A 25,008-nucleotide genomic window follows, 5' to 3' on the forward strand; every position below is an offset into this window, starting at 1 on the left:
AATTAGCCCAAGATGTCAAAATTTTAAAACTGAAACAGTTAGTTATAACGAATGGATAGATAGATAGACGGATGGATAGATAGATAGACGGATGGAAGAATGAATACACCAGAGGGCATAATGCTACAACAACCTTAGTCGGGCAACAATGATTTAGCCTTATCGTTCTTATTGTTATGCCGAATTCTGTTGTAGCATTATGTCCCCTGGTGTGTTAATTCTTCCATCCATCTATCTATCTATTCGTTATTCCTAAGTGTAACAGTTTTTTTCTTAATTAAAGTAGTTTTCTATGAAGGTGTGGTCACACCACTTTAAAGCTGAGTACAAATGTTTTTTATTATATGAAATTTTTAGGTTATGTGCGATATTTCAATTTTGAACCTGATAAATCATGATAACTAAATTTTGATCGTGTGAAATTTTGATACCGATCTCAAGATTTACTATGGGCACATATTCTCGTTGTGTAACATTTTTAAAATCGCCGAATTTATGGATTATTTTGTTTACAAATACACATTGTTTTTCTTAACTTAGAAATAAAAGCAATAATATTCCTCATTTTTTCGTAATTAAGATGAGGTTCATACGTATTTCAACTTTGGAAAAAAATTGACCTGATTATTTTTATTTTTTTTTTAATTTCGAGCTGTTTTCATTTGGTTGTTTAATTTGCCTAAATCAACGGCAAGTTTCAGAAAATGTGTGTTAAATGTTCTTTATTTACACTTTATCTAGAGATGGTGCTCCTAGTAAAATGAATAGTATACAAAACATGCTCATGTTTACAACTATTTCATAAATCAAGATTGACCACAACAAATTTGATAGATTTATTTGCTAAATTTTATAATGTAAATCGCTGTGAAGAGTATCGTCCCTTTAAATTATCACTTCCGGTAAATTAGAGTTACCTGCCTTTTAAAAAGCGCATTTGTGATCCTGCCGTTCGGCGTAAAAAAGAAGCGCCTTTATTTAGATTTTTGTTGTTGACAAATGAAAATATAATTTCCATAGTACAAAACGCTAAAACCATGAGAGAATATTTGTGAAGGTATTAATTATAGTCCGATATTTACGAAAAAGATGTCAAAATCGGCTGAAAGCCGATGTCGGCAAAATCAGTTCGCAGTAGTCCGGTTTTAACGTCTTTGGTCTTTTAACATCATCATACAGACCGGAGTTTAAACTAGAATGGGTACTTTGGGGGCCTCGGTTGGTCAAAGTTGTCTCCTACTTTGATCTGGAGATCAATCTTCTGATATCTCTCTGGTTTGTCTGTTTCCACCGAGTGGCCCGGTGGTTCTCTCCGAGTACTTCGGCTTCCTCCACCATAATAACAGACTTCCCGGTGTCCTTCACGCTCCCTTGGGTGGTGTTGGGTGGGGATTGTTCTGGTGGTGGGATAATATTGTAAAGGACACATCTCCATTAATCCTTAGGGAGTGTACATGGATCCGCTGTACCCTTGCAGTCAATCAAGGGGTGCGTCTTAATTGGCGGAATCTCAGTACATACATACATACTGTTTCTTTAATCAGTTTCAAGGTTAAGTTTAATATTCCTACACCTGTATTTTATTGTTTTGGATTATTATTTGTGTTTAATTTCTGCCGAAATTTTCCATTTCACATTTCTAAGATTCATTACTGCAGAATTTTCAAGGAGCAAGACAGTGTTCTTCGAATCAGTGTCCGTTTGCGCCCAATCACGTTTGCACCCGATCCTGTTCACGCCCTTTCACTTTTGCACCCTACAAGTTCGCTCCCAATTTTTATTGGTTTTGTGTTTGATAACTTTATAACCAAGTTTTGGCAAGTGTATTCCTATTAGTATATTTGTTGTCTTTGTCTCAAAATAAAGTGAGACAACGTGTTTTTTGTGTTGAAAAAAATCTTAATCATGTTTTGGATAGTGTATTGTTGAAATATTTTTAATCATTGTTTCTAAATAAAGTGAGATTCTGACGACCAGGATTTTTGGGTGGAATAAATCTTAAATTTTGGTTAGTGTATTGCTATAATTTTTTATTTAATTGTTTCAGATCAAAGGGGCCAATCTGTCATAAAACAATTATTTTTTGTGTTTTTCATTTAAAATTTTCAATGTTTTACTCATACGAAGCTAAAAACATGCAGTATTTACATAAAGGCAATTTAAAACAACAATCAGGATTTTCTAATTATTCAACTGGAACTTGATTTTAAATTGGGTGCGAACAGACCTTGGGTGCGAACATGCGAGGTGTGAACATGTAGAGTGCGAAAGTGTATTGGGCGCAAATGGTTTTGATACCATGTTCTTCCCAGGTCAATATGACGCTGCGTTCCCCCAGCTCCTTCAAAATATTTTCATAATTCCCACAGCACCTAATTGGCCACTTTCCCTTAATATTTGATCTCGCCTCCTGTTAATTTTCACATTTCCATTATGGTTCAAGACCTCAGTTATCATCCCTTGATTTTTGTTGTCCATTGATATATATAGTCCCTAGTGTGGACAGTTTGTTACTTGCCATTTTTTTCTATACCCATTCCAAATTTATTTCTCCATGTTTTATGTCTAAAATAGCAAGTATGGGGGTGAAATTACACTAAAAAAATTGGGTCAAAAATTTTAAAGTAAAGTGGTGATTTGATCCAGTTGAAAAAGGTTCAAAATAAGCAACTCGGAAGCTATCAAAAGATTTCAAGTCCCCCTTAACATGAAATTGTCCATATTTTGAGTAAGAGCTGATGAAGTTTTCTATAATTTTGAAATCAATTGTCCCAAAAGTAGTACTACAGACAGTAAAAATATTATTGAGAAAGCGCATGTAGGATTTTTATAACTTTCATTAATTGTCTAAAAGAAATGCACTACGAATCGAAGTAACCATGGTCTTGAACCAAATGTTGGGTAAAATTGTCAAGTTGCTGAGAGGTTCAGTGTAACGCAATTACTGAGAATCAGTGGATATTTGCCTGTCCAAAATACATGTAGATGCTATGTTGCTGCTGGAGCCAATTAAAGGCCTTTGAACAATATGAATCTGGCATCAATTTGTTCATTTTTCATTTATCTCTTCATTTATGTAAATAATCATCCTGCCACCCTTTATTTTCTCATATTTCAACAGTTTTCACAGTGAACCAACTACATTTGTATTCTGGCATTGTAACTTTTATTTTCAAATTGACATTGAGTCACAAGACTTTGAAGCCTTGAGACTGGAATATGCAAATATTAATGCAAATTTCGGTATATAACATTTGCTAAGAATGATAACAATTGGAACTCACTCGAACATTCAGCTTATTTGCATAGTAAATAAATAAGGTGCTAGATTATGTATTCCTATTGACCCAGGAACATGAGGGTTTAAGCTGGATTTGATATGTCTTTCCATGATCCTTTATTAGAGGATTTCTGACTTTCCTCTGGCACTCAGTCCACTCAAGGAAATATCTAGGCATTTATCTATATCAAGAAGATGTAATACATGTATGAGTGCTAAAACATGTAAGACAAGTCTCCATCCAAGTCACAATTTGTAAAATTAACCAAAATAGGTCAATAATTTCATGTCTGTAACACAGAGCCTTGGCTCACAAGAAACAGCAAGCTTTAAAGGACCCAAAACATGACTAATATAAAACCATTCAAACTGGAAAACCAATGGTACATTGTACAATGTATAATCTATATAAAAATACATGTGAGCCACATTAACAAACAACAACTAATTTGTACTGAACATCAGGTTCCTGACTTACACATGTACATGTAGGATGGGTGTAAACAAATGCAGCATGTTAAAATGTTTTCATAAGTACCAACCTTCACACTTATCTGAAACAATAGTGTAACATCAAAACAAAGAAAAACACACTATAAAATATCAATTGAAATGGCTTAACCCGATAAAAAGTTCGCAATCTAAGTTATTCTGTTCCTGTATTCTTTTCATTGTCATGGTATTTGTGCTGAAACCGGGCTAAATATTTTTCATATTTTATATTTTTTGCACATTTCATATTTTTAGGATGAGCAAATCAAGTGAGAAGGTTGTTTTTGTTTTATGCATTTTGTCATGAATTTAATAGTCAAGTATATTTAATATGGGATAATTGTAAGATGTACATATGTCTGTCTGGCAGGATTCATCTGAAATTGACCTCATTTTCATGCTTTACTGGTCAATGTTAAGATTTTGTGGTTTGATCTGTTTCTCAGGTACCAAAAAAATGTACATGTACTTTTAGTGATAGGACCAATGAACATGTACAAAATGTACAATGTATTTAGTGTATGAAAAGACTGTAAGGTGAACATGTCCTTCTGGCATGGTTCATCTGAGCGTGACCTCATTTTCATAGAGTATTAATCATTTTAAGTGTATTAGATATTAACTGTTTTATTACAGACTTACGCAATGAATTCAATGATAAGAAGTTACAATCCTATATAACTTTGAAGACTTTTAACTATTTTAAAATTTGTAGTTTTAGTGTACAAATTGTTTAACTTTCTATAAATGTTTTTGCCATTGTGCATAAAAAGACTCAGCTAAAGAATTAACATTTCTGCCCAGCCTTCAACTTTTGTTGAAAAAGGGAGACATAGCGATCCTACATTTTTCATCCTCGGAGTGGTCCACAAATATTCACTCTGAGCTTAAGTTTTTGAAATTTTAAAACTATCCTGGATTTCTACCAAACTTGGACAGAATAGATATAGGAAGATGGGGTGTGAGTGCCAATGAGACAACTCTCCATCCAAATAACAATTTAAAAAAAAGTAAACCATTATAGGTCAATGTACCGCCTTCAACACGGAGCCTTGGCTCACACTGAACAAGCTATAAAGGGCCCCAAAATTACTAGTGTAAAACCAGTCAAACGGGAGAAGCTTGTTTATGATCATAAGATAGTATCCAGAAGTAAATTTTGTAAAAAGAAAAAACAGTTTTTCCATATTTTACTTATAAAAAGACTTAGTTTTTCTTCCAGTGAACAGTACATACAGTCTGCAGTTAAAGTTAACTTTTGTCTCACCTTGACAGACGACAGCGTCAACAATGTATTAGTTTGTGATTAGGTCTAGTTTATGGTGAACCGCAAGAGGTAGGTAAATCATATTTGGTATACAGTTGTATAAGCATTGGCACATCTCATTTCCATGAAGATTATTTGACCCTGCCCCTTCAGTCATGGCCTATTGACTTTGAAACTTTTGCTTATATAACATGTATACTGTACATGTTTTACTTTGTGATTAGTAAAACAAAAAAAGGAGATGTGGTATGATTGCCAATGAGACAACTGTCCACAAGAGACCAAAATGACGCAGACATTAACAACTATAGGTCACCATACGGCCTTCAACAATGAGCAAAGCCGACACCACATAGTCAGCTATAAAAGGCCCTGATATGACAATGTAAAACAATTCAAACGAGAAAACGAACGGCCTTGTTTATAGAAAAAAATGAACGAAAAACAAATATATGTAACACATAAACAAACGACAACCACTGAATTACAGGCTCCTGACTCTGGACAGGCACATACATAAATAATGTGGCGGGGTTAAACATGTTAGGTCAGTTTATGGGGAACCACAAGTGGTAGGTCAATGATATATGGTATTCAGTTGTATAAGCATTGGCGTATCTCATTTCATGGGGATAATTTGGCTCTGCCCCTTAGTCATGGTCAATTGACTTTGAAACTTATCTTAGTTTACATGTGTTAGTTTGTGATTAGATCAGTATTAGATGAACTGCTTATGTTAAGTTAATGTTATTTGGTATGTACATTTATTGTCATTTGCAAGGTATTGTTTCCATGGAGATTATATAGCCCCACCCCTCTTCATGGTGCATTCACTTTGAAACTTTTACATAGTTTACAAGTTAATGTTTGTTTTAAGGTTTGGGAACGACTTTTAATAAATCAATGGTATTTGCTACATGTATGCAGTTGTATACATGTAAGTATTCGCATATCTCATTTACATGGAGATGGTTAAGCCATGTAACTCGGTCATGGTTCATTGACTTTGAATATTTGCATAACTTAATTGTGTGATATATTAAAGTATTTCTGTTTTGATTTCAACATTTGCATAATCAAAATTATCTCCGGGACTAAAAGTAAGAGAAACTTGTTTTTTTAAAGCAAACATATCTAGGCAGCTACAAAAAATGTGTTTTAGAATGATCAATCATCATAAATCAGTCAGGGGTGGTACTTAAACAAGTGATTTCAAAATCACCTCTTTGAGTGATTTTGGCTGTGTACATGGTGTAATATTTAAAATTTTCGCACAGACTTTTCAAAATCACTGAAACAAGTAATTTGAGAAGTTAAAATTTAATCACTTCAATAAGTTTATATAACATTATTTGGATATGTTTCCCACAAGCTTGATCTTTTTATTGATAAAAAGACCAGAATTCCATTGAAAAAAAAACAACTTTGTACATACAGAAATTGTCATTTGCTTGATAAGCCTGCCAGTTTTTAACCGGAATTTTTGTGTCAAAAATGTCGGTTATTGATTTGGGGATGTATGGCGGGCGGGTGGCAACCAAATGTTGTCCGTGCATTTACTCATGAAGCGTTCAACCAAACCTTTTTTAAATTTTAATATGTTGTTACTGACAACAAAATGGAGGTCAAGTTTAATAATGACGATTTTGACTTTTACCGTTCAGAAGTTACGGTTCTTGAAAGTTTAAAAAATGTTGTGTCCCTGCATTTACTCATGAACCGTTCAACCAAACCTTTTAAAATTTTAATATGTTGTTACTGACAACAAAATGGAGGTCTAGTTCAATAATGACGATTTTGACTTTTACTGTTCAGGAGTTACGGTTCTTGAAACTTTAAAAAAATGTTGTGTCCGTGCATTTGCTCATGAACCGTTCAACCAAACCTTTCGGTTCTTGAAAGATTGAAAAATTGTGTTACCTGAGTATTATTGGCAGATTATACAACAGAAAGGATATTTTCAAAATCCTAGGTAGGTGGACTTAGTAATTTTTTCTTACTTTATGCATTAAGGGCATACAGTTTGTCCTGCTAGAGGGTCATTTTCTATCTAGTTTATATGTTGTTATTGTTGACAACATGGAAGTCAAGTTTGATATTGATAATCATAAATTTTACCTATTAGAAGTTTTGGTCCTTGTAATATTGATAAATGCCAGAACACAAATAAATGTTAAAGAATCCGGTTTACTGTCATTTTGACAGCTCTTGTTACAGTTTATTTGAAGTTGCAAAAACTGGAATAATTTGTAGATCAGGACAGCCTTAAAATAAATCATTCATATTCTAAAGAAAACCAATCAGGTCACCTTATATTGTTGAACTTTGTCTGATAGTAAGAGTAGTTAATGAATATTTGATTACAGAACAATTCCCAAGGGTACTTTTAAAAGCTTTTGCACACTAACTTACTGCCAAAGCGCACTGGCATGACTGGTGAAATTGATACCCAAAGAGAAAGGGACAATTGAATTATGTTGGAAAATTATAGAAAAGTTTGTGAAAATATGGAAAATCAATGAAATTAGGCATTTGAAGATAAAAAAGAAAACACCAAAATCACTTAAATAGGTGATAACTGAATATAAAAAAATCACTGAAATAGGTGATAATGAAATCACTTGTTTAAGTAGCACCCCTGACATCAATTAAATGTAATTTCACCAATTTTGACTGAGTTGGGATGAATAACATTAACGGTACCAATTTTTCTGCACCAGATGCGCATTTCGACAATACATGTCTCTTTAGTGATGCTCGTGGCCAAAATATGTAAAATCCAAAGCTTATATAAAAGATGAAGAGCTATAATCCAAAAGTTTCAAAAAGTATAGCCAAATCTGTGAAAGGAATCAGAGCTTTGCATGAGGGAGATACATTCCTTAATTTATAATAATTTTTATTATTTTGTATTATTTTGATGAACTTATATTGGACTATTGATAAAATTTTAGTTGTATATTATAATTATAGATAAGTATTATTCAACTTTCGTTACTTTATAATTTTAATGCCCTGTCACAAAGTGGACAGGGCTATATATTGTAAACCCTATCCATTATTCAGCAAAAACAGTTACGAATGTTATAAATTTATGTATGATGAGTTACAGATTGAGTTTAGTCTTGGTTCTGCTCCTCTGATTTTCCTGAAATGACAGGCTTTGATCTTTGACATTCATGAAAATGACAGTTATACAGGCTTTCATTCTCAAATTTTCACTTCTTAAAATGACTTCCAAGTTTTTTTTACCAGCAGGGTCATTCTTGTTCCAACACATCTAGTTAATTTCATTTTCAACATGGACTTTTTTATTCAGTATATCAGGAACCCACTGAAATGATTATGTGTACTATCTTTTTAACTTGGAATACTTTTAGCTTACAATGTATGTGTGAAGTGGACAGATGAATTTAAATTGGTGATTATATTGATGTATGGCAATAACAGTAAAAAAAAAAGACTGATGTTAAAACAGCGTAAGTATTTTTCAATACATTAATATAGAAGAAAAAAACAGATTGTTACATAAATCATTGTCATGTTGAGTAAGAGTAGAGTATTTCTAATAACTGTCAGAGAATACGGTAAAGAACCTAGCATTACAAAAAAAAAAAAAAAACAATCTAAAAGTACAGCCTCTAAATTCAAAAGGGTAAAACAACGAAATGACACCAAAAAAATTATAAAGCTTGCCAAATATTTTGGTCTACACGTACAAGGTTTTTTCTCTCAGGAATTTGCATTTAGCAATGTTTATCTAGTTCAACTTCATGCATAACTTTAACAAATTATTAAGATTTACATATATAAATCATTAAGATTTATAAATATACATTATAAAGATTTATATATATATTTAGAAAACATTGATAGTATTGCACAACATAATATAAATTATTTTGTCTGGGATTTATCAATCTGTAAATAGCAATACCACTTTTATCCACTGGAATTCCAATACCTATTTTTTCTCAATTTCATAGGATCTATTTTGAAATGTGGAAAAATATAAGCTTTATATAGTCAATGACACTTGAGGATTTTGATAAACAATTTCTAATAGTCATGTGATTCTACGTAGCTCTATTCATCATGTTCATGCCCAACAGTAATTGTGTACTTATGACTCTTATCAATTAATAGATCGTACAAATTCATGAATTATCTTTAGTATATATGAATAACAATGATAAATAATTGAAATGGGTTTTTGAATTTGCAATAACTGAGTGAATAGTAAATTTATAAACTATTTCTAATTTTAACATGCCTGAAATAGTTTTAAACATGCCCTGAAGTCAGCCATTGAGGGTTTTAGCTGAGTAAGTGAAATACTGTTTACTTAAAAGTCAATATTCCTTTATCTATAAATATTATAAAGAAATATATATATATTAATTGTTACGTCTGACCTTTGATAAAAAATCTTTTTCAAATATGTTTTTAGTTGATATGATTTACAATATTGGATTACTGTTAAAGATAATGAGTAAGAACTTGGTCTGATTAACTCATTATTTCATTATTTAACTTGACACTGTACTTGGTGTAAATTGTTAACTTTGTCATAATTTATTTTCCTTTAAGTGAAAATAATACGTTATTTTTAAAGTAGGATGAAAAGAAACAATCAGTTATTAGGAACTTTATACTAATTTTTGAAAATGAATAATGGAGACCATACATGTCTGCCATATATTTGCTATGACTGACTGAGAATATGGGTTTGAATTCTGTAAAGGATCTCTCATTTTGTACTGGCTCAGATTATTTGCATGATATTTAAATCAATGAAAATATTAACTTTTTTTATTAGGCACATTATGCTTCAGTCTGTTAGCCACCAGTAGAATTTTATTTTTTGCACAACTTTGTTAAGACACACTTGTAGAAAAATGTTTTAAAAAATCGTCTTCTGACTAGAAGATCAAATTAATTGTATAGAAAGACTTTAAAAAAGACTAATTGTAATTGCAGTTGCACATTAACTTCTGCTTTTGTATGCAGTGGGATAAAAAAAGATAAAACAAAGAAAGAAAGCTCTTTCGCATTGGAAATATTTAGAGCAATAAGAGGATTTGGTGCTGACTGTTATTAAATGGAAGTCATTAAGATTCTTCCTTTTTGACTAATGTACATTTAAACTTACCAAATAATAAAAAAAGTTTAAAAAAATTACACTATAAACATATAATTATTGTTCGGTGTAGCAAGAAAATGATTACTGTGAATTCAGAAATTATTGCATGCATTTATTATTGCAATTTTTCAAGAATTGACAAAAATGCAAGTTTTAATTATTACGATTTTAGAAAAAAATCTGCATACAGATCTATGTTTCATTTATCAGATTGTGAGTTCTTATTATTGCAATACTTAGCCAGTTGCATTATTCTCATTATTAAAAACAGCACTATAGTTTCTGAATGTACATCATATACATTCACTAAATACAAAATAAAAATGCTGATAATATATTGATGGCATGACAAATATTTATGGAGTGCAGGTGAGCCATTATCCTTTAATACATGTACATGTATAAAACTTGGAACACTAAATTTAGTTCTTATCAAATAGTTTTGAAATATAAAGCCCATGACATTTTATCAATAGAAAATCAAATTTCGTTCCTTGATCATAACTTGGTGGTCTTGTAGTAGCATGCTTGCCTCATCATGCCCTCATGTACAGGATGTTGTGGGTTGAATACTGACTCATTGTACTCACCATATATACAGTATATACATATTTTATTAACATGTTATGATTTTGAACAATTTATTTTAATTTGCAGCTGGAACTTAAGGATCTTCCTGTCATGCCTGTCAATCAATCTAAATGCATACTTAGCAGAGAAGCAGAGGATACTGTTTGTTTAAAATGTTAAGTTTGACATGGCCATGACTTACACTTTGAAGTCCCACATGTACACTTGAATGACTTGACCCAAGTACATTACCACAAGACCATACAGCAGTCATTTAACAGAAAATTATGCATCTCAAACATCAAAGGTAAAACATATGATATCTTTCGTTTAAATAATAAACTGGAAAGTTGGCAAAGCTTTATTTCACACACAAGTTTCAAAAAGTCTCATTGCAATTATTGTAATACATTAATTTACACTGTAAACCAAAACACAACTTTTTTTGCAGTTATAATTTACCAAACAACTTTCAAAACTGAACAAGTTCTTCAGTCCCAATGGTGCCTATTTCAGACTAGATTTAACTGTATAATCAAAATAATGTAAGACAAAAACGTAGCAGTTTAAATAAATATCTCTACACCTTTCTCTATTTATTTTTTTCAGAAAATTACCTGTTTAAACATGAACCTTAAAGGTAAGTTTTCCTTATTTATGAAAGAAAAAATCATTTTCAGAAAACCTTGTTTGTTGTTTTTCTAGGGAAATACATCTTGTGTGACCTGTACAGTATGTCATTTGCATAAATAGTAGTAAGAAACTTGTTATAACATGTAGCTATATAGATATGTTATTTAAATATACTGTGATATTTTATCTTCAATACTCATTGTGTCAGGTTGACAGATTAATATAGTGACACTAATATTTGAATTCATATCTTTTGTATATTCAGAAAAGTAGTACAAGCAACTTCAATTTATTCGGTTAATCAACACTTACTGGTTTTTCCATTGTAAAATGTGCTATTTATAGTTGTTATTATTTCTGTCAGAATGTTCTTTGATAGTTCAAGTTCATTGTCATTATTAATTTGACATAGAGTTTTAAAAAAAAAATGTTTTAAAAAATGTTTTGTTACGTATAATGAATTCTGATACCTTATCATTTCTACTGATTTGACTTTGGAATTAATACCAGCATGACAAAAGGCATTAGAATGTTTTTAAGTGTTTGATATATTAAAGTATTCATAGTGCTTAGTCTTTATCTAAACGTCTTGTTAGAAAGGCTTCAAAACAGTTTACATTGAACTAAGTTTTTATTATCTTGAAGGTGGTTTGGCTACCTATGTGATATTAGGATCTTTTTCGTTGCTGAAGAAGGGTATTCTTTTGTCTCTCTGTATTCTTCTGTTTGTTAATCCATACTTGTAGATACAGGTTTTTGTTTGTTTGTCCTTTTATTTTTAGCCATGGCTTTGTCAGTTTATTTTCAATCTATGAGTTTGACTGTCCCTCTGGTATCTTTTGTCCCTCTTTTGCAATAATGATTCTTCATAGTATGAAGGAATTTGCTTGAATAAAAAATAACTTAAAAGTTAAAACCTGAAAACTAACCACTGGTTAATAAAAATATGACTAAATCCTTTGATTTGTTTCCAAGGGTAAAGAATTGAAGGTACATGTATTAACATTTAGGTCAGTTTGTCTCAACATTTTTTATTTATCCTCAGTGTGAATTTTCTTTAGTACAGCATCATAACTCATACTGGTGGCCATATCATGTGTACAAGTACCTTTTCCATGAAAGGTTATGAAAATTACAGTCATAAATCTTGAAACAGGATTATTGTGTCTTCATTATCATATTTTGTTAATACATCATTTATATTTATTAAGTGTCCTAGAACAGTTTCTTTGGGAACATTTTGAAAGATTTAAAGATTTATTTTAGTTCAGGTTATTGCAGTATAATTTTCATTTAGGTTTTTTTTCATAAAATATGAATGAAAAGAAAAGCAGTTATTTTAATATTTCTTCCTCAACTATATGCATGTATTGATTATTTGTAAGAAAAATGTTATCTACACAAACATCCTTCTTCCTTGTCTTTTTAAGTAAAAATAAATACAGATAATTATGTGTTGACCACAAATATATTGTTCGATAGAAATAAGGAAAATTGAATCAGAATTATTCATTATAAAAGAATTGATGGCAGGGGGATACATGCAAAACTATTTGTTGTTGATCCCTTCTCTTGTTCCTGAGGGTTAAGTTTTTTTTCTTGCTCTACTTTTAGGTTGAAAATATGAATGGTACCTCTCCTGTCTATGCTTTCACTCAGAAGCAAACCGTTTCATTTAACCATACAACTTTGCAGCATAACTTCCTTCTATCATGACAAGTGAAAGTTTACAATTGCAGTTAAAACTGATAACTGTTCTATTGTGATAAAATCTTTTTGGTTTCAGGTAGGACCATATAGAATTTCGACATTTCTTCTTCCACAAAGAACAGATAAAAATAAAAAGATGTGGTATTATAGCAAATAAGACCAAATGACATAAAAGTTAACAGCTATATGTCTCCATATAGCCTTCAACAATGAGAAAAACCCATACCTCATTATCCACTAGAAAAGGCCCTGAATTGACATATTAAACAAATCCAATTGAATAAACATTTATGTTAAAAATAATGAATGAAAAACAAATATGATATACAGAAAGAAACAAAACAACCACATAATTACTTCCGACTTGGGACAGGCACATACAGAATGTGGCAGGTTAAACTGTTCTTATAGTTAGAAAATTTTTATGATCAAGAAATAGCATAAAATAAACTGATTGTTGTCTTTGTTTTGCCTGCTACAAAGGTTGGGGAAAGCAAGACCAGGATTGCACTTTCTGGTGATGATGATTACAGTGATAGCATCAACAATTGTTAAGTTATGTACTTAAGTAAGTTTGATAAGATCTACTTATGATAAATCAATGATATAGTATTTATGAAAGCATAAAAATATAGTATATATACCAATACACATAATTAACTGCGCCCGATGAGTATTTATGAAGTTGTATTACTATCTGTCCATATCAGTTTGACAACTTTTGGTCATGGTCCAGTGACTGAATTAATTAGCAGTTTTCAATGTTAATTGTTTTGTTTTAGTTACTTAGGAACTACTTACAATAGGCAATTTTATTTTCTGTATTGTTACATTACTGACCCTACAACTGAATCATGGACCATTTTAAGGCCCTGCCCACTAGTTAGGTCTAGAGAGTTAGCAATGTTGCTGTCTACCTGATTGTCTTTTTCTTAATTATATGCTCACATGAGAGCCATATCTCTGTCTCAACATTTTATTTTTCTAATAGGGGAAATTTTTACTGATACATAGATTTAGAATTTGTGATTCAACATTACACTTTGGAAGCCTTTAAATTTTTTAATTATATCAGCCATTCACAGAAAGCTTCTAATTTGCTGCTGCTGATATTTTAAAGTGTCAAAATGCAGAGCCCTGATTAAGAAGACTTATCGCACCGCGGGTAAATTATTATGTTATGATTGGTTTAACGCCATCACGTAGTGACCCCCTAAAAGACCGTAGGGGGTTAATAAATTTCATAGGGGGTTCATGACGCATTAATGGTGATGTCATCTATAAATGTTGTTGTGTTTTATTATTTATTTTTCAACAAAACGCACCAATAAAAGTCCAGTGCGCTATAAATTCTTTACACGGTTAACTACTGACCCCATACGAACCATAGAGGGTGAATAAAATCCATAGGGGATTCGGCCTCAGGCCTCACCCCCTTTGGATTTTACTAACCCTCTATGGAACCGTAGGGGGTCAGTAGCGAACCATATAACTTATATTATTTCACAAGCTAGCTTTTCAGTGATCAAGAACTGTATTTTGTTATGTTTTGGTTTTACGCAGCCAAGTGAAATTGAAATAATAGGTTTTATATTTTTTAAATTATATCAATTAGGTTGGACGCTTTGCATTCATTTATTAATTAGATTTTAATCAATAATGTCAAATGTTAATCCAAGCTAATGAAAAAGATGGATAGATCATATAGAATCAAAAAAACACATTCTGATTTTAATAAAGTGAACTGTACATGTCATATAACTTATAATGAGTTTAATATTATTTTAATTTTATTTAATCTAGAAAGAAAACAGAAACTGTATAAGATGTAGCAAGATTTATCATCAATTTTTATCATGATACTATCAACAAAGGTTCAGTAAACTAACTATATTTTATTTCTTCAGTGTTATGTCGTAATGTCCTATTGGTTGATTCCATTGAAGCTTATTACAATCTTTAAATTAGATAGATGATAAAAATAAAGAAATGGCAAAAAAATATAAAACAGTACAATATAACACACCAACCACAAACAATCAACTCTTGAGAAAATAGATAAAACAAAGAAAAAAAACAACAGTTAAGTACACATGGTCTAAAGTGGTAGACTAGGCACAGACACAAAATATGTGGTGTTAAACCAGTTTTACATGTACACAATGACCTATTTCATCAATTTAGCCCATACATCATAAAAGTAAAACACTCAATAAAAAGTGTAGAAAATTACTCAGCATTACAATAAGAGAACTGGTCTGTAAATTTACTTAGATCTGGCCAAATCTCAGTGGTATACTACTGTTGCCTTTATTTATCAGTAAACAATGTCATGCAATATCCAGGGGGAGAGACTTATATTAAGTTGATTTATGTTGAAATACCAATAAAATGGGGGGAAACCAATTTAATACAATTTAATTTTGTGATTTGGAATTTTCTTGTTATACAGGGGAGATAAATCTTTGTTTTTTCAGTGTGCTTGAAAATGACATTATATCAATTATAGTTTGCAGATATAAAACAAGTGGTTTAATTTGAAGAATATGCTTTGCTTGTAATCATATTTTTTTTGGTTATATTTGTCTTTGGCTGTATCATCTTTCTCCCCTTTTACCTGAATTCCTATTTTCATTTGGTATCATTGTCATTTAAAGACCTTTGTTAACAGCTTGATAAAATTCCACCAAACTTGCACATGTATTGATCATGGAGGTATGCACCTGCTACTTTTATTTTTGATCTGATAGAATTTTTTCATTCTTGTACTAAAAAGTGGACTTTGTCTTTCATTTTTTTTTTCATTTGGTAACTGCATGCAGACAACACATGTTTTCATAGAAAAAAAATGTACCTTTTTTCAATAGATACAGAATATCTTTGATAAATAGAGACACATTTTCTGAAACATTTGAAAAGATGAAATCAGGAGGATATTATTCCGTACATGTATGAATCCTTCCAATATAAGGTACTGATAGATATATGAATAAATCAGATTATTAAAAGAAAGGTAGTCAAAAGACACATAAATAAACATGGTGTACTATAACACCACTGACCAAGGTAAGGGAAGGGTTGAGCACTCACAAAACACAAACATGGTTAACCCTGCCACATTCTTAATGTGCCTGTCCTAAGTAAGGAGCCTTTAGTTGAGTGGTTGTCTTTGGTTCATGTCCATCATATTTGTTTTATTGTAATTCGGCTGTTAGTGTTTTCAATTGAATTGGACATCATACTATATCTCCTTATGTTTATATGAACATTATTTAAAAAACATCATTTTATATTTGGTGAGATTTTGTCAATAGTTATAACAAAGCTTTGTTAAATTATTTTGTTGTTTCTTGGCTGCACACGATGTTTCCACAACAGAAATAAAGATAGAAAACTGCATAAATTCTGTATTTTTCATCGATTTTGTGAAAACAGTACATATTATGACGTAATTGTGACGTCGTCACATAAAAATCTTAATGTTTTTCATTGATATTTCTTGACCCTATGCATTTCTAAACATTATGTGCCAATTTGAAAAAGATATTGAACATTTTATTTTCTTGGGCAAAAACCTGGCCTTAATGCCCCTACTCCTTTCAATCAAATAATCGTGACAATAGGAAATTTAATGAGGTTACCATAAGGTAAACAGTTCATTACCACTAGCTTGAAATTTATTAGATAAAACTTTCATTGTTTTACTTTTCTAGTTTTACATTGAGGGTCAGGGACTGGGGTGAAAAGTATACACTACCTCATATTGTTTATGTTGTTTATTTCTTTGTACAAATTGTTTAAGCCAGAATGCTTTCTTGCCAATTTGACAATTATTTTTTAAAGCCACTGAAATCTTATGTTGCTTACTGCATCTTTCAACACCTGGTTTGTTAAAATATATTCATAAAAGACTTTGAAATATTATTTTGAAAGAATTTGTTATATAGCAACAAGATGTATGTGAGGAATACCTATGACCATGCACAGTATATCATTTATATTTATATATGTCTGGTTACTAGAATTAGTTGAAACATTTTGTAATCTAAGTTCATTCAATAAACATAAACAAATACAAACTTGTAACATAGTATGTAATGTCTTTTATTTTTTATCTTTACAGAAACCGAAAGACAGATGACAAAAACTGACAAATCATGGGAAGGAAAAGGTTTTAATTAAAGCTGATGCTTGACAGTTTTTATATGAATATGTAAAAAGGTGATATACAAAGCTCATTGTCAAATACAATTGAACATTTTAACTGGTGTTCCTTTTACTGGACAAAAAGAATTGTAGAAATACATAGTTTTTAATGTAATAAATCATAGGTATAGAGAATTCTTGTGAAATTACTATGACAATTTAAAAAAAAAAAGTTACTTAAAGTAATAGGATAAAGCAAACACAATTGAGATAAACATAATAAATGATACTTGGAATGTTAGCATGTCAGATATAATATAAAATTTAAGCAAGCATTCTGGAAAATTTCATTAATGACATCATGATACTGTAAACTGTAGAAATTAGATTTCTTTCTTATGTAAGGGAGATAAATCTCAAATTTTTGTGTTGAATTTGGACAATAGATTTAATCAAACTGAGGAAAATATTCAGAACATATTCTTAATATTACTTTAAACAAAATGAATCATAAAAAAAATAAATTATTTTTGTTATTTGATCGAAAGATTTTTATTCCTTTGATTTAGGTAAACAATATATACATTCTTATTAATTTCAAAGTACAGATAACTTTGTTTCTAACAAAAAAAAAGTAAAGTAAAGCTAGGTAAAGTTAATAATCTTGTTCTAACACTCACAACGGTCTAAGCTATATAAAAACTTGAAACGAGAAACACTTATGAACCACATCAACAAACGGCAACCACTTTATAACAGGTTCCTAACGTAGGGCAGGTGCAAAAAATGTATTTTGAATGAGAAATGATAAAAGAATATACCTACTGAGAAAACATTTCTTAGTCCTTGTATTCTTGGTCCACTTCCATATCCTCAAACTCCACACCAAACTTGGGGTCTGACATTTCAGACTTGTCCAGTGGTTCATCTCCTGTATGTAAAATCTCTGGTTGGTCTCTGTGGTAAATCTCATAGAAATGTTTGATTGTAGAAATGACATAATTGTAATTAAGGAGAGAGGTTCTGTTTTATCCCAAAATTTTTGGAAATGATGAAATCACTGTATGAAGTATAATCAATTTACATTGAAAAGAGTTTTTGAACCAGTTTCTTCTTAAATAATTAAAAAAAAAACATGAATTGATATATAGAGAATAATACATGGCAAAATCCGTATCATATGTCTTATCATCCTGAGACACCAATATCAGCCCAAGGGCCTTTAGGCCCGAGGGATGATACTGGTTGAGGGTTATATGACATGTGATACGGATTTTGCCATGTTTTATACGCTTTATCATATATTTCAACAGGAGAGTATTATATGAACTGTTTTCTGATCCATAGCACTGGGTTACCTTCAGTTCTACTTTTGTCTTGTTTTAAAAGCCTTAAAAGAACTGCTCAATTACTTAGCCAAAGCACCTGGGTTACCTTACAATTTGCGTGCTGTTGTTTTAAAAATAATGGTTTACTATTGTATTTTTTTGTGTGTTTTGTATTTTTTATAGTGTGCCAAAAAATATGAAAGCTTGACGTTCGTGACGTCACATGTACATACCAAACAACGACGTCATTCAATGAATTGCATCACGCATGAATGACCATTCTATTGGACTTATTTTGAGGGAAAATATTTCTTAAGCTTACATAAATAAAAACTGACTGTTAAAAAAAAAAAGTAGGGGTGTGATAAAGGGTATGCAATAAAGGGTGTGCATCAAAGTTGTGCGATATGGATTAAACGGCAGGCTATTTATCAAATATTCAAAACTACTGTATTTACTACTAAACATATGATAAAAAATTGTTATAAATAGGGTGCATGTTTACATTTATCATTTGAATTTTTTCACAGAAACATGTGCAACAGGTAATAATCAACATTATAAAGAAAAGTGTTGATGATAGATCTCTGACATCATAACAGGTAAATAAAAATTGCATAATTGGCAAATATACCTTTTAAAGAAAAGTGTACCATTAAGGTACATGCAGATGCTTCACAGTTTAAAAATACATATACACAAAGCTCACTGTTGAATACAATAGAACATTTAAACTTAAGACACTCTTATAAAAGCAGCTTGAGTAAAATTCCTGTAAATTTTCATGTGATACCTTAAGAAATTGCTTGTAACATTGAAACAGAAAGATTTAAAAACAGAAAAAAAATAGTAAAATGCCTGTAAATTTCATGTAATACCTTAAGAAATTGCTTGTAACATTAAAACAGAAAGATTTAAAAACAGAAAATAAATAGTAAATAAAAATAGTTTACATAAAAACAAGATAAAGTATTCTTGGTGGAACATTAGCTTGTCACATGACAGTTAAATTATTGAATTAAAGCACACGTTCTGGAAAACATCATTAAATATCTTTGAATGATGACTGAATGATAATGTAAAGTGTAGAAATATGGATTTCTTTCTTATAGAAGGGAGATAAATCTCAAATTTTTGTGTTGAGTGTTGAAAAGTAGATTAAAGATTTTGTCTTTGTGGAAATAAGTTTGAAAGGGGGTACTTGTGATAGATCAATGGTAAGTTGCATTACTGTCTGTACATTTTGAGGCCTTGTCCACTAGTTTACAAGAGTGCACACACTGAAATGTCTCGCTTTCTTTACTTACCATTGATATTGTGTTGATAGTCCTAAATATAAAGCTTCATTACAACTGTCACGTCACATAAACTTAACATTAACCAAGAAAACTAAACATTGACCAATGAACCGTGAACATGAGGTCAAGGTCAAACAAACCATGCCAGGCAGGCATGTACAGCTAACAATTCTACATATAAAAAATATAGATGACCTATTGCTTATACAGTCGACTCTCGTTATGTCGAAGTCAGCCGGACCAGAGAAATATTTCGAGATACACGTAGTTCGACTCAAACGAACACCGGAAGTTCGATATTCTAAGGGACACAACTCTTGCTTATCTTGGTAAAGCTAAAATAAATCCGGGTGAATATGGCAAGGGGATCGATATTCTAGTATCAGATCGATGCATTTGTATGTCACAGTTTTTTATTATTATAATGACTTTTATTTTTACTTATTCAATTGTTTCAATTAAAAAAAAAAATCCTATGGCTTTTCTAAGAGAGTAATTTCCAATCGACAGTTTCGTAATTCAGGTTGCTAATAGCTGACAAAATTGTTTATTCTCGGATACAAGAGATTTAAGAAAATTTTGATTTCTTTTCATTTTGTTTTATCTCACTCTTTCTTTTCAAAAGAATATATAACCAGATTAAAGACGCCGTTTGAGTAGTTTTTAGGTGATCATCAACGGAATCCATAATCCTCACTTTATACACACCCAAGCTCATTAGTGTAAATCACAAATTAATTGTTTTGTAAACAATTTAAATACTTTTTCATGAACATTAACAATGTATCACTAATTATTTATAAAAATTCTATAAAAGATAATGTTAGGTAAACACTCATGGAAATAGCATGTCATAAATCAATACAGTGGTCAGTGACCGGAAATTTAATTACCGGAAATTTAATTACACGTGTATTGTCAGATTAACTCTTCAATCCATTTAAATCCCAGAGGTCATGTTTTGACATATGTGTATTAGTTCGAGATAAAAAATGAATTTTGAATGTTTTTGTTAACCTTGGGACCGTAAATTTAGTTCGACTCAACCGAAATTTCGACTCATCCAATTTCGACTCATCAGGAGTCGAATTACATACTTTTGTATGGAATAAAGTTCGGGACCACGTGAAAACTTCGACTCATCCGAAATTTCGAGTCAACCGAGTTCGAGACAACGAGAGTTAACTGTAGTTTAAAAAAAAACAGACCAAAGCATAAAAACTTAGCACTAAGCAATGAACTGTGAAAATGAGGTCAAGGTCAAATAAAACCTGGGGGATTGAAATACAGATCATAAACTATTTCCATACACCAAATATAGCTGACATATTGCATATAGTATTAGAAAAAAAGACCAAAACTCAAAAACTTTACTTTGACACTGAACCATGAAAATGAGGTCAATGGCAGATGACACCTGCCAGCTAGACATGTACACCTTACAATCATTCAATACACCAAATATAGTAGACCTTTTGCATACAGTATAAGAAAAACATGCCAAAAACACAAAAACTTAACTATAACCACTGAACCATGAAAAAGGTCAAGATCAGAGGACACCTGCCAGTTGAACATGTACACTTTACAGTGCTTCCATACACCGAATATACTAGACCTATTGCTTATAGTATCTGAGATATGGACTTGACCACCAAAACTTAACCTTGTTCACTTATTCATGAAATGAGGTCAAGTGAAAACTGTCTGATGGGCATGAGGACCTTGCAAGGTACGCACATACCAAATATAGTTATCCTATAACTTATAAAAAGAGAGAATTTAACATTTAAAAAAAACTTTTTTTTTTCAAGTAGTCACTATACCATAAAAATGAGGACAAGGACATTGGACATTTGACTGATGGAAACTTCATAACATCAGTCATTCATATACAAAGTATGAAGCACCCAGGTGTTCCACCATTTAAAATATAAAGCTTTTAAAAAGTTAGCTAATGCTGCCGTAGACGCCACCTGATCACTATCCCTTTGTCAAGCTTTCTGCGACTAAAGTCGAAAAACATGAAATGATACAAAAATTGTTAATATGGAGTGTGTATACATTTATCATTTTTCATTTTTCACAGAAACAAATGAGCAAGACAGATTATAACAAAGATTGTAAAGAAAAGTGTTGATGATAGCTATAGGAAATAGTATGGCATCAATTAACAGGTAATTAAAATTGTATAAATATGTTAAATATATACCTTTTAAAAAAGTGTACAATTAAGGTTTAAGCAGATGCTTAACCGTTTCAATATGAATATTCAAAGTACTAATACACAAAGCTCACTGTTAGATGCAATTGATAATTTAAGCTTTAGCCACTTCAGTCAAAAAAAAATTTCATGTGATAACTCATTTTATGCATCAAATTGCTTGTAACATTATATCAGAAAGATTTAAAATCAGAAAAAATAGTAAATAAAAATAAATTTGATAAACTGGATCAATAAGTCTTGGTGGAACATGTGCTTGTCAGTTAAAAAATTAAATTTAAGCACACATTCTGGAAAAGTTCATTAATAATATTTTAATGATGGCTGCATGATAATGTAAAATGCAGAAATGTGGATTTCTTTCTTATATAAGGGAGATAAATCTCAAATTTTTGTGTTGAATGTTGAAAATAGATTAAAGATTTTGTCTTTGTGGAAATAAGTTTGAAAGGAGGTACTTGTGATAGATCAATGGTGTTTTCTATAAAGTTGCATTACTGTCTGTACATTTTGAGGCCTTGTCCACTAGTTCATGGTCGAGCGACTCTTAATTTTTAGCAGTGTTGCTGTCCTTCAGCTTGTCTATTCTGAATTTTTTGCTAACAGACAATATATATATTTCTGGCAACAGTTTAAAGATTAATAATAATGTATTATTTTATTAGAAATTATGTTTTTGTAGTCTTTTATTCCAGTTCTTTACAATTGAATTAATTTGCCTACAGATTTTAACTGTATGTTTTGAAATGTATAAGATGCTTTGTTTTATTTGATTGTGTACTTTTTATTTTATCTCTAGTAAAATGCTCAGCAAATTGTTTTAGACAAATATTAGAATAGTTTTTTTTATCTATATCTATGTCATTTTCAGATTTACATAAGAGCTTGTGCCAGTCCGGAAGATATCCCTTAAACTTTGGAATAAAGAAACACTAAATTTTAGTCTGACATACAGACCAGTCAGGATTTGGAAGAATGGTTGAATGTTACATAGAATGTAGATTGACAAAGAAGTAATCTATGAAGATTTTACATATTGAAAAAAAATCACCTTTATTTGTTATTCTATTACATTGTATCATACATAAATAAGCGCAATGTTGCTTGAAGCTTACTTCAGATCTGACATGACAATTTAATATTATTACTTCCTTTGAGCAAAAATAAATATACCTTTATATTATTTAATAGATTTGTTGAGTTCATTGTTTCATATATTTCCCTGTATTTGAACTTATATTTCAAGGAAATATCATTGGTTACATTTTATCTTGTTATAGAATGGTGTCATGTCAAAAATATCTGCTGAAATAAATTAAAATTTTACACATAATATTGGTAGATCTCCACAATCCAAAACTTCAGCTGAAAATTTCAAATCTCCAGTTGTGACTTTACAACTCTGTCACATGTCTACCTTTTGTCCTCTTGTGTATCTACCCTTCTGTTATGTTCCCAAAATTTCACAAGAGAGTCATTTTTCAATCTACAAAAACTGATAATATTTCTCTTTTTTTTTAGTTCACCTGGCTTTAAAGGCCAAGTGAGCTTATTTATCACTTGGTATCCATCGTCTTCTGTCTTGGTCAACTTTTACAAAAATCTTCTCTTTTTCAACTACAGGGCCAAAGTTAACCAAACTTGTACACAACCATTATTGGGGTATCTAGTTAAAAAAATGTGTCAAAAACCCTGGGCTAACCAACATGAAAAAATAGAACATAGGGGTAAAATTCAGTTTTTGGCTTATATCTCTGCAACTGAAGCATTTAGAATAATCTGACATGAGGCAAAATGCTAACAGGTCGACATCTATCTGCCATGACATTTTCAGACTAATCAAACAACCGGTTGTTGAGTTGCTGTCCCTCAATTAGTATTTTAAAGAAATTTTGTTGAGCCTGCAACTTTTGTCACAGAAAGCTCGACATAGGGACAGTGATTTGGGATGGAGGCAACTATGGTGCCCGCGTTAGCTAACTTCTTAAAAGCTTTATATTTTAGAAGGTGGAAGACCTGGATGCTTCCTACTTTGTATATAGATGCTACATAATACTAAGTTTCTCTCTGTCATTGACCTTGACCTCATTTTCATGGTTCAGTGACTACTTAAAAAAAAGTTAAGATTTTTTGTAATGTTGATTTCTCTCTTATTAAGAGAAAATTACTATATTAGGTATGTGCGTACCTTGCAAGGTCCTCATGCCCGTCGGACAGTTTTCACTTAACTTCAAACTCATTTCATGGGTCAGTGAAAAGGCTTAGTTTTGGTGGTCAAGCCCATATCTCAGATACTTTAAGCAATAGTTCTTTTATATTTGTTGTATGGAAGGACTGTTAGCTGTACATGTCCAACTGGCAGATGACCTCATTTTCATGGTTCAGTGGTATAAGTTAAGTTTTTTTGTGTTTTGGTCTTTCTCTTATACTGTATGCAATAGGTCTACTATATTTGGTATATGGAATGATTGTAAGGTGTAAATGTCTAGCTGGTAGATGTCATCTGACCTTGACCTCATTGTTGTCGAGCCTGTAACTTTTGTTGCAGAAAGCTTGACAGGGATAGTGATGAGGCGGCAGCTGCGGCAGCAGCATTAGCTTACTTCTTAAAAGCTTTATAATTTAGAAGGTCGAAGACCTGGATGCTTCCTACTTTGTATATAGACACCCCATGTTACAAAGTTTTTGTTAGTCACATGTCCATAGGCCTTGACCTAATTTTCATGATTCAGTGACTATTTGGGGAAAAAAAATCAGATTTTGTAATGTACATTCTCTTTCAATATGAGTAATAGGATAACTATATTTGGTATGTGCGTAACCTACATGGTCCCCATACCCGCCTGACAGTTTTCACCTGACCTCAACCTCATTTCATGATTCAGTAAACAAGGATAAGTTAAGGTGGTCAAGTCCA

General features: G+C 31.3%; 1 long non-coding RNA gene across 5 annotated transcripts; it reads left to right on the forward strand.

Moving 5' to 3' along the window:
* The first annotated feature begins 86 nt into the window (after nucleotides 1–86).
* On the forward strand, nucleotides 87–23,279 carry LOC143066965 (uncharacterized). Of its 5 annotated transcripts, none has more exons than XR_012975815.1 (10): nucleotides 87–1,057; nucleotides 4,983–5,108; nucleotides 8,420–8,518; nucleotides 13,000–13,171; nucleotides 13,579–13,663; nucleotides 14,899–14,969; nucleotides 17,219–17,316; nucleotides 19,100–19,171; nucleotides 21,957–22,044; nucleotides 22,963–23,279. It is a non-coding gene; the product is annotated as an uncharacterized LOC143066965 (long non-coding RNA). The 5 variants fall into 5 exon arrangements; XR_012975813.1 differs by having other exon boundaries at nucleotides 89–1,057; nucleotides 4,995–5,108; XR_012975816.1 differs by lacking the exon at nucleotides 14,899–14,969 and having other exon boundaries at nucleotides 89–1,057; nucleotides 4,995–5,108.
* Nucleotides 23,280–25,008: the final 1,729 nt, after the last annotated feature.

This window comes from Mytilus galloprovincialis, chromosome 3, assembly GCF_965363235.1.
Source record: "Mytilus galloprovincialis chromosome 3, xbMytGall1.hap1.1, whole genome shotgun sequence".
NCBI lineage: Eukaryota > Metazoa > Mollusca > Bivalvia > Mytilida > Mytilidae > Mytilus > Mytilus galloprovincialis.